We start from the raw sequence: 11,308 nt of genomic DNA, 5'->3' as shown, positions 1-11,308 counted from the left end.
CACTGACCCCTCTGGAAAAGGGGATAATCGTGCTGCCTTTCAGAATGAGGATCTGAAAATTACTTGGATCGCTGTTGAGTGAGGTCGGGTCCTGTAATGACCGGAGGCACAGGGGTGAAAACATTTAAGAACCATTTTCACAAACTATTATTTTTTCCTCGCCAGCCTCCAGCACTGCCTACTGTATTATAACAAATGTTTATTTATTTTTTTGTCTGTTGCAAAATAAAAACCGTCTAATTCTGACTTGCGTATAATTATTTATTGCCTACCAGGGACTCTTGGATTAAGATTTCTCTTGTGTCTCGTAATTGAAATATTTCATTCGTGTGGTGAAATCGCAACACGGTAAAAGTTTAATGAACGTGGACTTGAGTCTTGTAAGATGAATATGACAGTGTTGCAAGTTATTCCTTGTTATTTCTCTGGAATGTGTTTCATTTTCTGGCTTTCTGCAATATTATAATGGGGACCTTAGCTACAGAGCGATTTCCAGACCATCAAGAACACAACTAATTACAGCTTGAGAATGCGCACTTCGTGCCTTTATGTTTCTTACAAAAATCTCAATAAAATGAGAACCACTCACTGTGTTACTGGACAGGTGGCCTCTTGTCTGACACCATTGATTTTCATACCAGAAAAAAAAACCTTCAAAAATCAAAGGCAATGGAGTTTTTTTTTTCTGAATAGTGAAACAGAACCCAGTGGACACAAGTGAAATCTCTGGAAGTGCAACTAAATCTAAGAACTAGAAGCTCTTTTTAAAATTTTACACAAAGGGGAGCGGGAGTAGGGATCAAGCCGGCCATCCATGTTATTGAAGCCGATAACTTGGCTTCTTTCGAAAAAGGTTTGTTTGAGTTTTGTTCCCTGTAGCTAACTGCACCACCTTAACAGGCTAGGATTGACCAATTGGACTGCTCTTGTTTGCAACCTTTATGTTCTTATTCCACAAGAATTCTTTTAAGACCCATTCTTAAAAAAAAAACTTAGAAGGTACTCAAAGGCCTACATCTGCATATTTATGTTCATTCTGGTTTGATGCTGAAACAACGAACGCCGCAAAGATATTAATTGATGAGATTTCATAACCTGGATGAAAATAGGTTATGGAGGGGTAGCCCTGCAGTTCCAAATGTCAGTTTTACACCCTGTAGAACTGCTCCTGCTGTAGCCCCTGTTGACCTGTCGGCATGAGACATCTGGGCATCTCAGGGCAGTGATAGCCACTCCTGGTCCAGGGGGGGGGCGCGGACCACCAAGTTTTACAGGTAACTTATCATTGTTAATGGGTAAAGACCTGGAAAAAATGCAAATATAAACCAACTGGGTGAAAAGTTGATGACTGGGAAGCTCGATGCCTTAATGAGGGGGGCAGTAGAAACATCAAGAGTCCGAGCTGGAATTCAGTCAGGACGCAAGGCAGCCCTCCAGAGCCAGAGTGTAGATGAGTGTGTTTGGGCGCTAACGGGTATGTGTCAGGTCTACCTCTGTGGACTGGCCATGGTGCCCCTTTTAAAACTCATTGTCTGGAGTGTGGTCCAAGGAGACACCGGACCCTGTATTCTCACCTGTTCAAGAGTCTAACCTGCATGTTTGGGAAGCTTATCCACTACATATTACAGAAACCAATTCCAGCGAGAATCTCATATTTCCTGCAAATATAAAATGTACTAATCACTGTAGTGGCTATACTGTTAAAGGTTTTATGTGTTGTAAAGGGTTGAGGAATATTCCTCAAATAGAGGGAACAAGCATGCCACCTGCTGTTCCTACAGTGACATAGCACTTTTGCTCAATTAATTTTGCCCATTCAAAGCAAAAATACTTTGGCTAATAATAATAATAATACAATAATAATAATAATTGCTTACACTTATATAGCGCTTTTCTGGACACTCCACTCAAAGCGCTTTACAGGTAATGGGGATCCCCTCCACCACCACAGTGTGCAGCCCCACCTGGATGATGCGACGGCAGCCATAGTGCGCCAGAACGCTCACCACACATCAGCTATCAGTGGGGAGGAGAGCAGAGTGATGAAGCCAATTCATAGATGGGGATTATTAGGAGGCCATGATTGGTAAGGGCCAATGGGGAATTTGGCCAGGACGCCGGGGTTACACCCCTACTCTTTTCGAGAAACGCCCTGGGATTTTTAATGACCACAGAGAGTCAGGACCTCGGTTTTACGTCTCATCCGAAGGACGGCACCTGTTTACAGTATAGTGTCCCCGTCACTATACTGGGGCATTAGGACCCACATGGACCGCAGGGTGAGTGCCCCCTGCTGGCCCCACTAACACCTCTTCCAGCAGCAACCTTAGTTTTCCCCAGGAGGTCTCCCATCCAGGGATGAAAACTGGTCATAAGTATTTTTAATGTTGCATTTTTTCTTCTGCTCCATGAGACCAGCTGAGATGTATTTTTTCCAGCAAGATTATATGAACATAAGAAACTTTACAAATGAGAGAAGGCCATTTCTTATCTGTTTGGTAGATCAAAGGATTTTATTCAGCATTTTCTTGAAAGACTTGTGCTTTAACAACAGCCAGCTTGTTCCATACTCCCACAGCCCTTTCTTCATGACCAATTGCACCCACGGGTGTATTGTTTACATTTCACAGTGTAAATCGACATGCTTTTACCATGGATTTCACTGTGCTTTACTACACATTGTCTACACTATGCTTTTTCATATTAAATCTTTTAAATTTCTTGGGATGTGCTTAAATGGTGATTCATGAATTGAGTGAAGTTTACAATAACTAGGAGACTAGGAGAATATAATAACAAGAGTTCTAATACTTGAACTGGAGATCTGCAAACAGCCATGGTGACACACCAGTCTTCGGAAGCTGCTGGATTTTCTTAGCACATACAGAGAAATTACATTTCAAGAAACAAAAGGGGTAATGTGAAAAAGATGTTTTTTTTTTTTGCTACTGGCATGTAGAAAGTATTAAACACTTAGTTGTGGTGCTAAAGATCGCAGTCGTGCAATTATAAAATTGTCCCATCTGGAATGCAGATGTTTGCATTAATTCTTGATGCTCATTATGATGAGAAGAAAGGCTCTTGATTTCCCTTTGTTGCAGTTGGAATATGCACCAGCCAGGGCTGGGTCACATTGTGGATTTCTTTCCACCATCTGATTGGAGGCATTTTAGGAATGGCAGGAAAAACGTTTCACAATGATTGATTTCTTTTATGTTTTGAAACCAGCACTTCAGAATTTTTCTTTCATCCCACAGAACAACACATATTTATTTATTTGACATTTGTGCAGCATAATGTTTATTTATGTTGGTTTCTGGGAGGAAGGAGGCTAATGCAGTTGATGTCATTAATACAAAATCCTTAATAAATGTAAGCCCCGCATGTCTGCTGCACTGTAAAGCATTGTTGTCAGTCTGGTGATTTCTTCAGCCACACTACCCAGTGTCTGTATTATTTGTACTTATTATTTGCCTTGGATTACTGTAGCCAAAGGGATGCCTGCCCTTCAAGTCAGTTCAAGTTTATTTTGCTTAGCTGGATTGCTCAAAGCGTTAGAATCTACAGGAGCAATTCTGCATGCTAAACAGCACAGGCATTCAAAAAAACTGGTCTTACAGTAAAGCTACAGATGTCACTGTACAAATGTTAAAATCAATATGTATTCAAAAGTCCTCATCAGGTAATGATGAAGTATGCCAAAACATTGATGGCGTCTTAATAATAAAGAATTATTATTAGAACATAGAAAGACTATATCAAGCTCCTCTTACTGTTTTCTCAGATTTTCTCCACACAGCAGGTCAACAGTTCTAAGTGTGTGCAGTTCTTTCTTTTTTGAAATTGTAAGAATGTTACCACGGTCTGCTCAGCAATTTTTTTTCCCTGTTTGGTACAATGAAATTGACTTTATGTATGGTTGTAGTAAAAAAACATTTTAAAGAAGGATGTTAATATACAGAAGCAGCTGTAGTTTTTAATGTCAGACAGTGTCCCAGAACAATCATGTCCTATTACACATGCGGAGTGGAGTAAATGACAAACTAATTATTCGAGAAACAAGTTACAAACATAATCCACATTTCAAAATATAAAGCACCAATTTTAAAATAGAACAGAAGATTGTGCATGCTTAGTTACATGTTAACATTTATGCCTGCTAGAATAATATTATTATACCATAATTAAAATAAAATGTAGCATCTTAGGATGCATCTAATTTAAATATCATATTGGTATTTTAATATATACTCTACAGGGTAATGTTAATAAAAATATTGGGATGTTCTTGGATAACGTTATATGACTGCAGTCAAAACTGATTCAGTGTCAGAACAACTTACTCCTGTTTTATAGAATTGACAGCTTAAACTCATGATCACAAGAGCCTCACCATTGCAAGTGTTATCCAAATTATGTAACGTATCCTCTACTCCTCCATATTAAAAACCTTGAACTGTACAGCCTTCAAAGAGATTAATATGCCAATCACTTATTCCTGAGTCCCAGAACTGTAATTTTACCAGAACGGTTTTGTTTTCCGTATCACTCCTGTTCAAGGGCTCCTCGCCAGCGAGCTCATGAATCTTTCAGAGTCTCCTCATCTAGTGACACTGGTGCCCCTTCAAGTGAAAGGGAGAGAAAGCAGAAGGCTTGCTGTGGGTTTCACCTTCCGCTAACTTGGCTTCCATTGAGCACAAGAGAGAATCCTCTGCATTAGAAGGTGGTATTGGGATCGGGAAAGCTTTGGGTAAATGAACGTTAAAAAAGAACATGTGTATCTAAGACATTTTTAAAGATTCAGTATATTATACATCCATATATTTTGGTATTTTAAGTCATTCCGTTTTTATTATAAGACAGGACTTTTTTAATGATCCAACGCCAAATTTAAACTTTAAAAAAATACATGTGAAAAAGCAGTCCATAGCTTCCAATAAATCATTTATAAGATCAATTATTAAATAACCTGTTGTACTTGAATAATCCATGTGTAGCAAGTTCACAATGCCATTACATTGAACACTGCTTAGACACTAACCTGCATCGTTCAAGAAGCGGGCTGTGTTCTAAGTCCCAAGTCCGGTTGCATTCTGGGTAGCAGCAACCCAGAGTCCATCTCAAGTGTATAAGAGTTTCGGGGGACAGGTCCTGTGGGGGAGAGGACATTAGGGAAACGCAGGGACAATTCAGAGTCTCCATTTAACTGAACCAGTGTGTCACTGGGAGGTGGGAAGAAATGACGCAAACACAGAACCGTGAGAACATGTACACTCCACACACAAGGTGTGCCAGCCCAGAATCCAACCCAGGAGCAGGGAGGAGGCAGTGCTGACCACCAGGTCCCTTGTCACCTGTGTAAGAACACTGGTGTTCTAAAAGACAAACCCACAACTTCTTTCCTGTAGACGACACACACACTTGATAAAATCCCTTGCTTTTCTTCTGCCGTGATCATTCTTCACTGCCATAAATGACCTGACCATTAACTTTTAGGACAGCTAAAGAGAGATTTCTTTCCACTGCTGCCTTCCTTTCTGGTCATTAATCCAGCCTATTCATAGCGTAATGTGCTGTGTAAAAGTGGGTCTCAGAAAAATCGTATTTTTCCTGGCAGGGTCGGTCATGACATGGTAAGTCCCTGAAACCGAGTTTCTTTTCCCAGTTGGTCCAACCGGTGAAGTTTGTTTTCACTGCTGTCAGAAAGCACTAACCTAGGATTCCACAAGAAGAAAACCACAGCAGCTGGGCACTAAAGAAGACGACATTCTAAAATCATAAACATGACATGCAAGATATTTTATGATATAATTACATTGCCATTGCTTTGGGTGAATTCTATAATCGTCTAATTGCCCTCCGAAATATCTTAACTGGGCAAAAATAGTAAAATAAATCTGAACTGAATTATTTTTGGCAAAAAGCAGCAGAAAATCTTAACCTCAAAGCCAGTTCTCACAAAGCAGGATAGGAATTATTTCTGGAGTTTCCATTCTTTTTAGTTTTCTCATTTTTGTATGTTTTTAGATTTTTTGTTTCTTCTTAGACGCTTGAAGTCTGTGCTTGGCCTATATGAGAGCGGTTTCCTTTAAGTTTCTTATATAGAAATATGAGAATAGCCTGTATTTTAATGTACAAATTGCCCATTCAAAATTACTTGTAAGGTCACATGTAAACATGTCTTATTCAGAATAGCTTGCATGGCCCATGTAGAATTTTTTTATTAAAAATACAATGTTTCTATGATCAATTCATAGAATCCAAACTCCCTTTCTCAAAATACTAAACTGGTAAAGATCTTTTCAAAAAAAGAAAATGTTGGTCTAATATTTAACCAAAGGCATTTACTGTGTCTTGTTTTTTTTATCTGTAATACTTCATTTTAAAATATCTGGTACATAGAAAACATCTATGAATTATTTAAAATGTTGTTGCAGTCTAAAGTTGAAGGTGTAATCATTTACTTGACTTACTATTTACTGAAGCTGTTCTGCTGGTTATCCCAAATCACATCAACATATCTTATGTTACAGCCTGGTTAATCTCTGAAAAATAACCCATATAGTTTTTCTTTAAGACTTGTAAATCATTACAAAATGTACATTATTGATGCTTTAAATTGGAAATCTAGTTCTATGTGGTATTGTGCTGTATTCAATGCTGTGAGCCTTAGGGAAATAGTTGCATCTGAACACTGAAGCGGTGTTTGCACATCATGATCCTGGTGTGCACTTGTGCTCTCTGGATTTTGTTTCAGTTGAGCTCTTGATTAATTACACTTAACTGACCCTTTCTCTGTACTCTGTACTTTTTTTTTTCAGAAAAAATATCTTTTGTGTTTAATATTTCCAAGAAATGTCGTGACTGAACTTGTTTTCAGCTTGGCCCCCAGTTAATGATGCACACAGATAGACGAGACTGACTCAATCAAACACTATCAGAACATAAGCATTCTCAGTGCTGCATAGATCGACTGGTCAAATTCCACCTCAAAAACAATAAACACAAGTGAGAAGAATTCAGAAACTGCCCCTTAACCCAGGGGCAATGCTAACTTCTAACCTTCCTATTTATGAGGTGAAAATGTTTTTTTTAAATGCAAAATTTAAATAAACTCAATGAGGAAAAGAGCTATTCCGGGATGAAAATGAGAAGAAAGATGGAAAGGTAGCTGGATTGGGAAACACAGTGTTTCCCGACAGTACCTTTGCCCTAATAAGGGAAAAAGAGAATTTCCAGATTACCAAGATTAAATGTATCCTCATATGCTATAACAAAAAGCCCCCAAGTTTTTTATTCAGGTGAGCTCAAATAAAAGTGAACGAAAAATGATAAAAAAACTACTTTTAACACTCAGAACATAGTATAAACAGCTTTTGAAGTGGGATATTTTCTTCTGCTTTCCAGTTCTGTTCTATTGATGTTAAATATATGTTTTGTGAAGATAAATTGATTTTTTGTGACATGAAGATAAAGATTGCGAGACAGATGTCATCTTTCCTGTCATACCAGCTACAATGCTTTATCATGCACATTATATCCTTGAGGTTTAAAAACTGAAGAATGATATGAAAGATTAAATTTATAGGCAAAGACTGATTCAGAGCTATAGGCCTCTTAAGCAGACCTGTCAAACTAGCCAGTCTGCCTCCGGTACTAAAAACTCAAGGCCTTTTCATTTAGTCAGCCTGTGATTTAACACAGAATTACACTGAACCTCTCTGCCAGAATTAATTAAAACAATTTGTACCATTGGCATTGCTACGACCAGCAGTAAGACCATAGTAATATCATAGAAAACAAAATGAATAGTTTGGATCCATTTCCTTATCTGCCTGGATCATCTCTCCTCAGTATCCTTCAACAATAACTTTGGGATTTCTTGTGGATGCAAGTCTGCACAATCTCTTTCAATTTTGAATGCCAAATGTTATAGTCTAACAAAGGCTGTTCAATCATTTCTTCAGATTTCAATGTGCATTTGCTTGTAAAATGGATAAAGTTACTCAGAAAAAAAAATGACTTAAGCAATGGAAACTGCCATCTTTCCTGTGAACTCTTTGCCCACTAAATGTAGTTATACAAACACAGCACAACAATGTGGAAACTGAGTTTAAAGTATTAAGATGGTAAGGACACGCCACCCGTTTCCGCTGTGTGTTTTATTTATTTAAAAATTGCAGCTACTGGAGGCACAGTGGTGTGTCTGTTACCTGTGCTGCCTCACAGCTCTTGGGTTCTGGGTTGGATTCTGGCCTGCGGCACCTTCTGTGTGGAGTTTGTCTGTTCTCCATGTGGATTTTCACCAGTCTCCCTGGTTACACTCCAAGGGCACTCTGTCCAGCTGAATTAGTGACTAAGTGATGTCTCACTCCAAGTGTTAGTCCTAGCCTGAACCCTGTCCCTAGTGCATTAGTCTCTAGCTTGCGGTGATCTTCAGCACTTACTACAAGATGGATGGAATTCAACTTTCAGCGATCTTCAAGAAATGTGGGACCTGATGCCATTATACTTGCTGGAAGACTGTTTTTTAGCTGCTTTGACCAGGCAGGGTCATGGGCAATCAAAGGGTACAAGGCAAGATATAGCCTGGATGGGACATCAGTGCCATCACAAGGCAGAACCAAGCACAGACACACACACTCACACCGGGGGGCAGGTTTCCTGGAAGCTAGTTAACCCACCAGCATGTCTTTGGACTGCTGGAAGCCAAAGCACCCTGAGGGAACTCAGGCGCACACAAGGAGAACACACAAACTCTACGCAGATAGCACCCCAGGACCTGAACCCAGTGTTACCCACTGCGTCACTGCTAGAAAACATGACACACACAGTTGTTTCTTTGTTCATAATTTATTAATTGGCTTCATTACTCTGCTCTCCTCCTCACTGATAGCTGATGTGTGGGGAGTGTTCTGGCGCACTATGGCTGCCGTCGCATCATCCAGGTGGGGCTGCACATTGGTGGTGGTGGAGGGGAGTCCCCATTACCTGTAAAGCACTTTGAGTGGAGTGTCCAGAAAAGCACTAAATAAGTGTAAGAAATGATTAATTATTATAACGTGTTCATGCCCCATTTGGTTCCGATTTTCTTTCTTCTGAGATGTTGGACTATGGTGCATTTGGTCATGGGGTGAGAATCCTCTCCACTGTGTTTGACAATGTGGTCACATTTCTCCTGGAATACTTGTTTGATCGCTCTCTGTACTGTGCAGAATGCCCAGTAATCATGTGGTCTCCCTAGTGTCAGATGAGGTCTCCGCTACCGTGACAGGCAATTTGGATACAGCACTTTTGCAGCCGCCCTGCTGCACACAATTACAGTACAGTGCGTGCAATACAGAGTACGTTCTCAAGTGTGAATTATTTTCTCTTTCTCTTTTGATTATTTCAATAGAGCCAATACATCATCATTTCCATTAAACCCTGGATAGAGGCGTGAGAAAATCTGTCTATGCAACATAATCTCTGGACGTGGTTTGACGCACAAGTTATTTTTCCCCCCCCCACTTCCAACACAGTTTTCAAGTCACACTTTCCGGCTGCTTGCAGAAAAAGAACTCAACTCGGGAGAGACTCTTCCCAGGAACGCACCGACACTCCCTGGATCACTGCAGCTTGTGTGCTTGACCATTCCCTGCCGCGTCGGCCAGAAAGCAGTCAGCTGCCCCAGGCCTCAGTCATACAGAAGTGTTCCCTGGGTGTGGAGGTGAAGGCCAGCTACACGGTCCCTCCCCGGCTCCTGTCTGGTGCCTCTGCAGTTTGGAGAGGGGGGGGCGAGCTGACAAACCTTTCAGAATGACGGGGGTGGGGGAAGGCTGCATCATTCGATATCCATTCCAGAGTACATGTTCTTCTTGTGTGTGACGACAACCAGCATACTAATTAGAATTCGAATATGCATTCCTCATCTTTGAAAAGAATTTCTCCCCAGCCGAGAACAATCAGCTTTCAGTTTTTTTGCATGTGTGTGATAACACCGCGTCACGCAGAAAGCTTTTCACTGCCCAGGAGCAGACCGATGGGTCTAAACACACTCCACAGAACAAAACAGGAGCTGTTCCAACTGTACAAGGGGAACCCATGTTTTAGTCAAAACAATGAAGCCCCTCAGAAATATAGAAATACAGGGGGTCAGGGACCTTCTAAACATATATTGTGTCCAAAGGCCCCATCAGGAACATAGTACTCTCAGAAACTCTACAACAGTACAGGGCCCTAGGGGATAACATACTGCACTCAAATACTGGATCCAATTGGACTGTAGTAGCAGTAAATACTTGGAGTGACTGCTTTCTTCCAAATAAATTAGAATCTTACGGTTTTAGCAAAGAGAATGCCACAATTACATAATATATTGTCCTGTTTACAACGACACATTGATATTGCATCAAACATGGAAGATATTAACTTTGATTTTACCATTTCGTTTCTTTGTTAGTAAGTTGGTTAGTTAGTTAGTTAGTTAACCCTGCAGTGCAGTGTCGATCGCAGGTCCCGTAAAGCCACACCCCGGCAGGTTTTGGGGTCGCTCGTGACTCATCGGCTGGCCCGCACGAGACTTCTGATTAATTTAACGAGTTAATTAGTTCAGTACAATCAGGAATAGCAAATGGGTCCTTGAGAGAGACCGGGTGCTGATGTTTTCATTTCTAATGATTTCTAAACTATTTGATTGAATATTTAATCTATTTAAGTGGTAAAAACAAAATTGTTCCAAGTGTTTCATCACTGATGGTTTAAGGGTGACCTATAAACCTCTACTGGATTGTGAGTCTCCAACCCGTGTTTTTAGACGTTTAAAGTTAAAAGGGCTGAACACAATATCTCTTATTTAGCATTTTAAACACTATGATTATGACTATGAGACTTTAGTACTGTTATCGTAATACACTAATTACGAGGACACAGAGTTTGGGATTTATTGTAGCTAGTATCCTCTGCAGATGGATAAATCTGAGATTTACTTGAACTTTTAGATTTAAAAAACGTTGCTCAGTTATACTTCGTGGCAATACCAACAGGAAGCTAAAGCTCTCCCTCTAGTGGTGAATTTATAGACTACAACAAAACTCATTTCAAACAGTCCGGTGACAAAAACGGGCTCCCATCTCTTATACTGAACGGAAAAGTATATTTAAAACTCCAGTGCATACCGTTTTGTAATTTAACATGTGGTAAAATGTTTGGAAAAACAGCTTTTGAAGTTTAACGTTTACTGGTGAGTCATTTTCAAACGATAACACTGTTTTAAACACTGTATTGTAAACATTTAAACGGGGTTGTAAACAACTCTTACTCGTTGTTA

Source organism: Lepisosteus oculatus, chromosome 13 (genome assembly GCF_040954835.1).
Source record: "Lepisosteus oculatus isolate fLepOcu1 chromosome 13, fLepOcu1.hap2, whole genome shotgun sequence".
NCBI classification, from domain to species: Eukaryota; Metazoa; Chordata; class Actinopteri; order Semionotiformes; family Lepisosteidae; genus Lepisosteus; species Lepisosteus oculatus.
Note: the sequence above shows the minus strand (reverse complement) of the source record.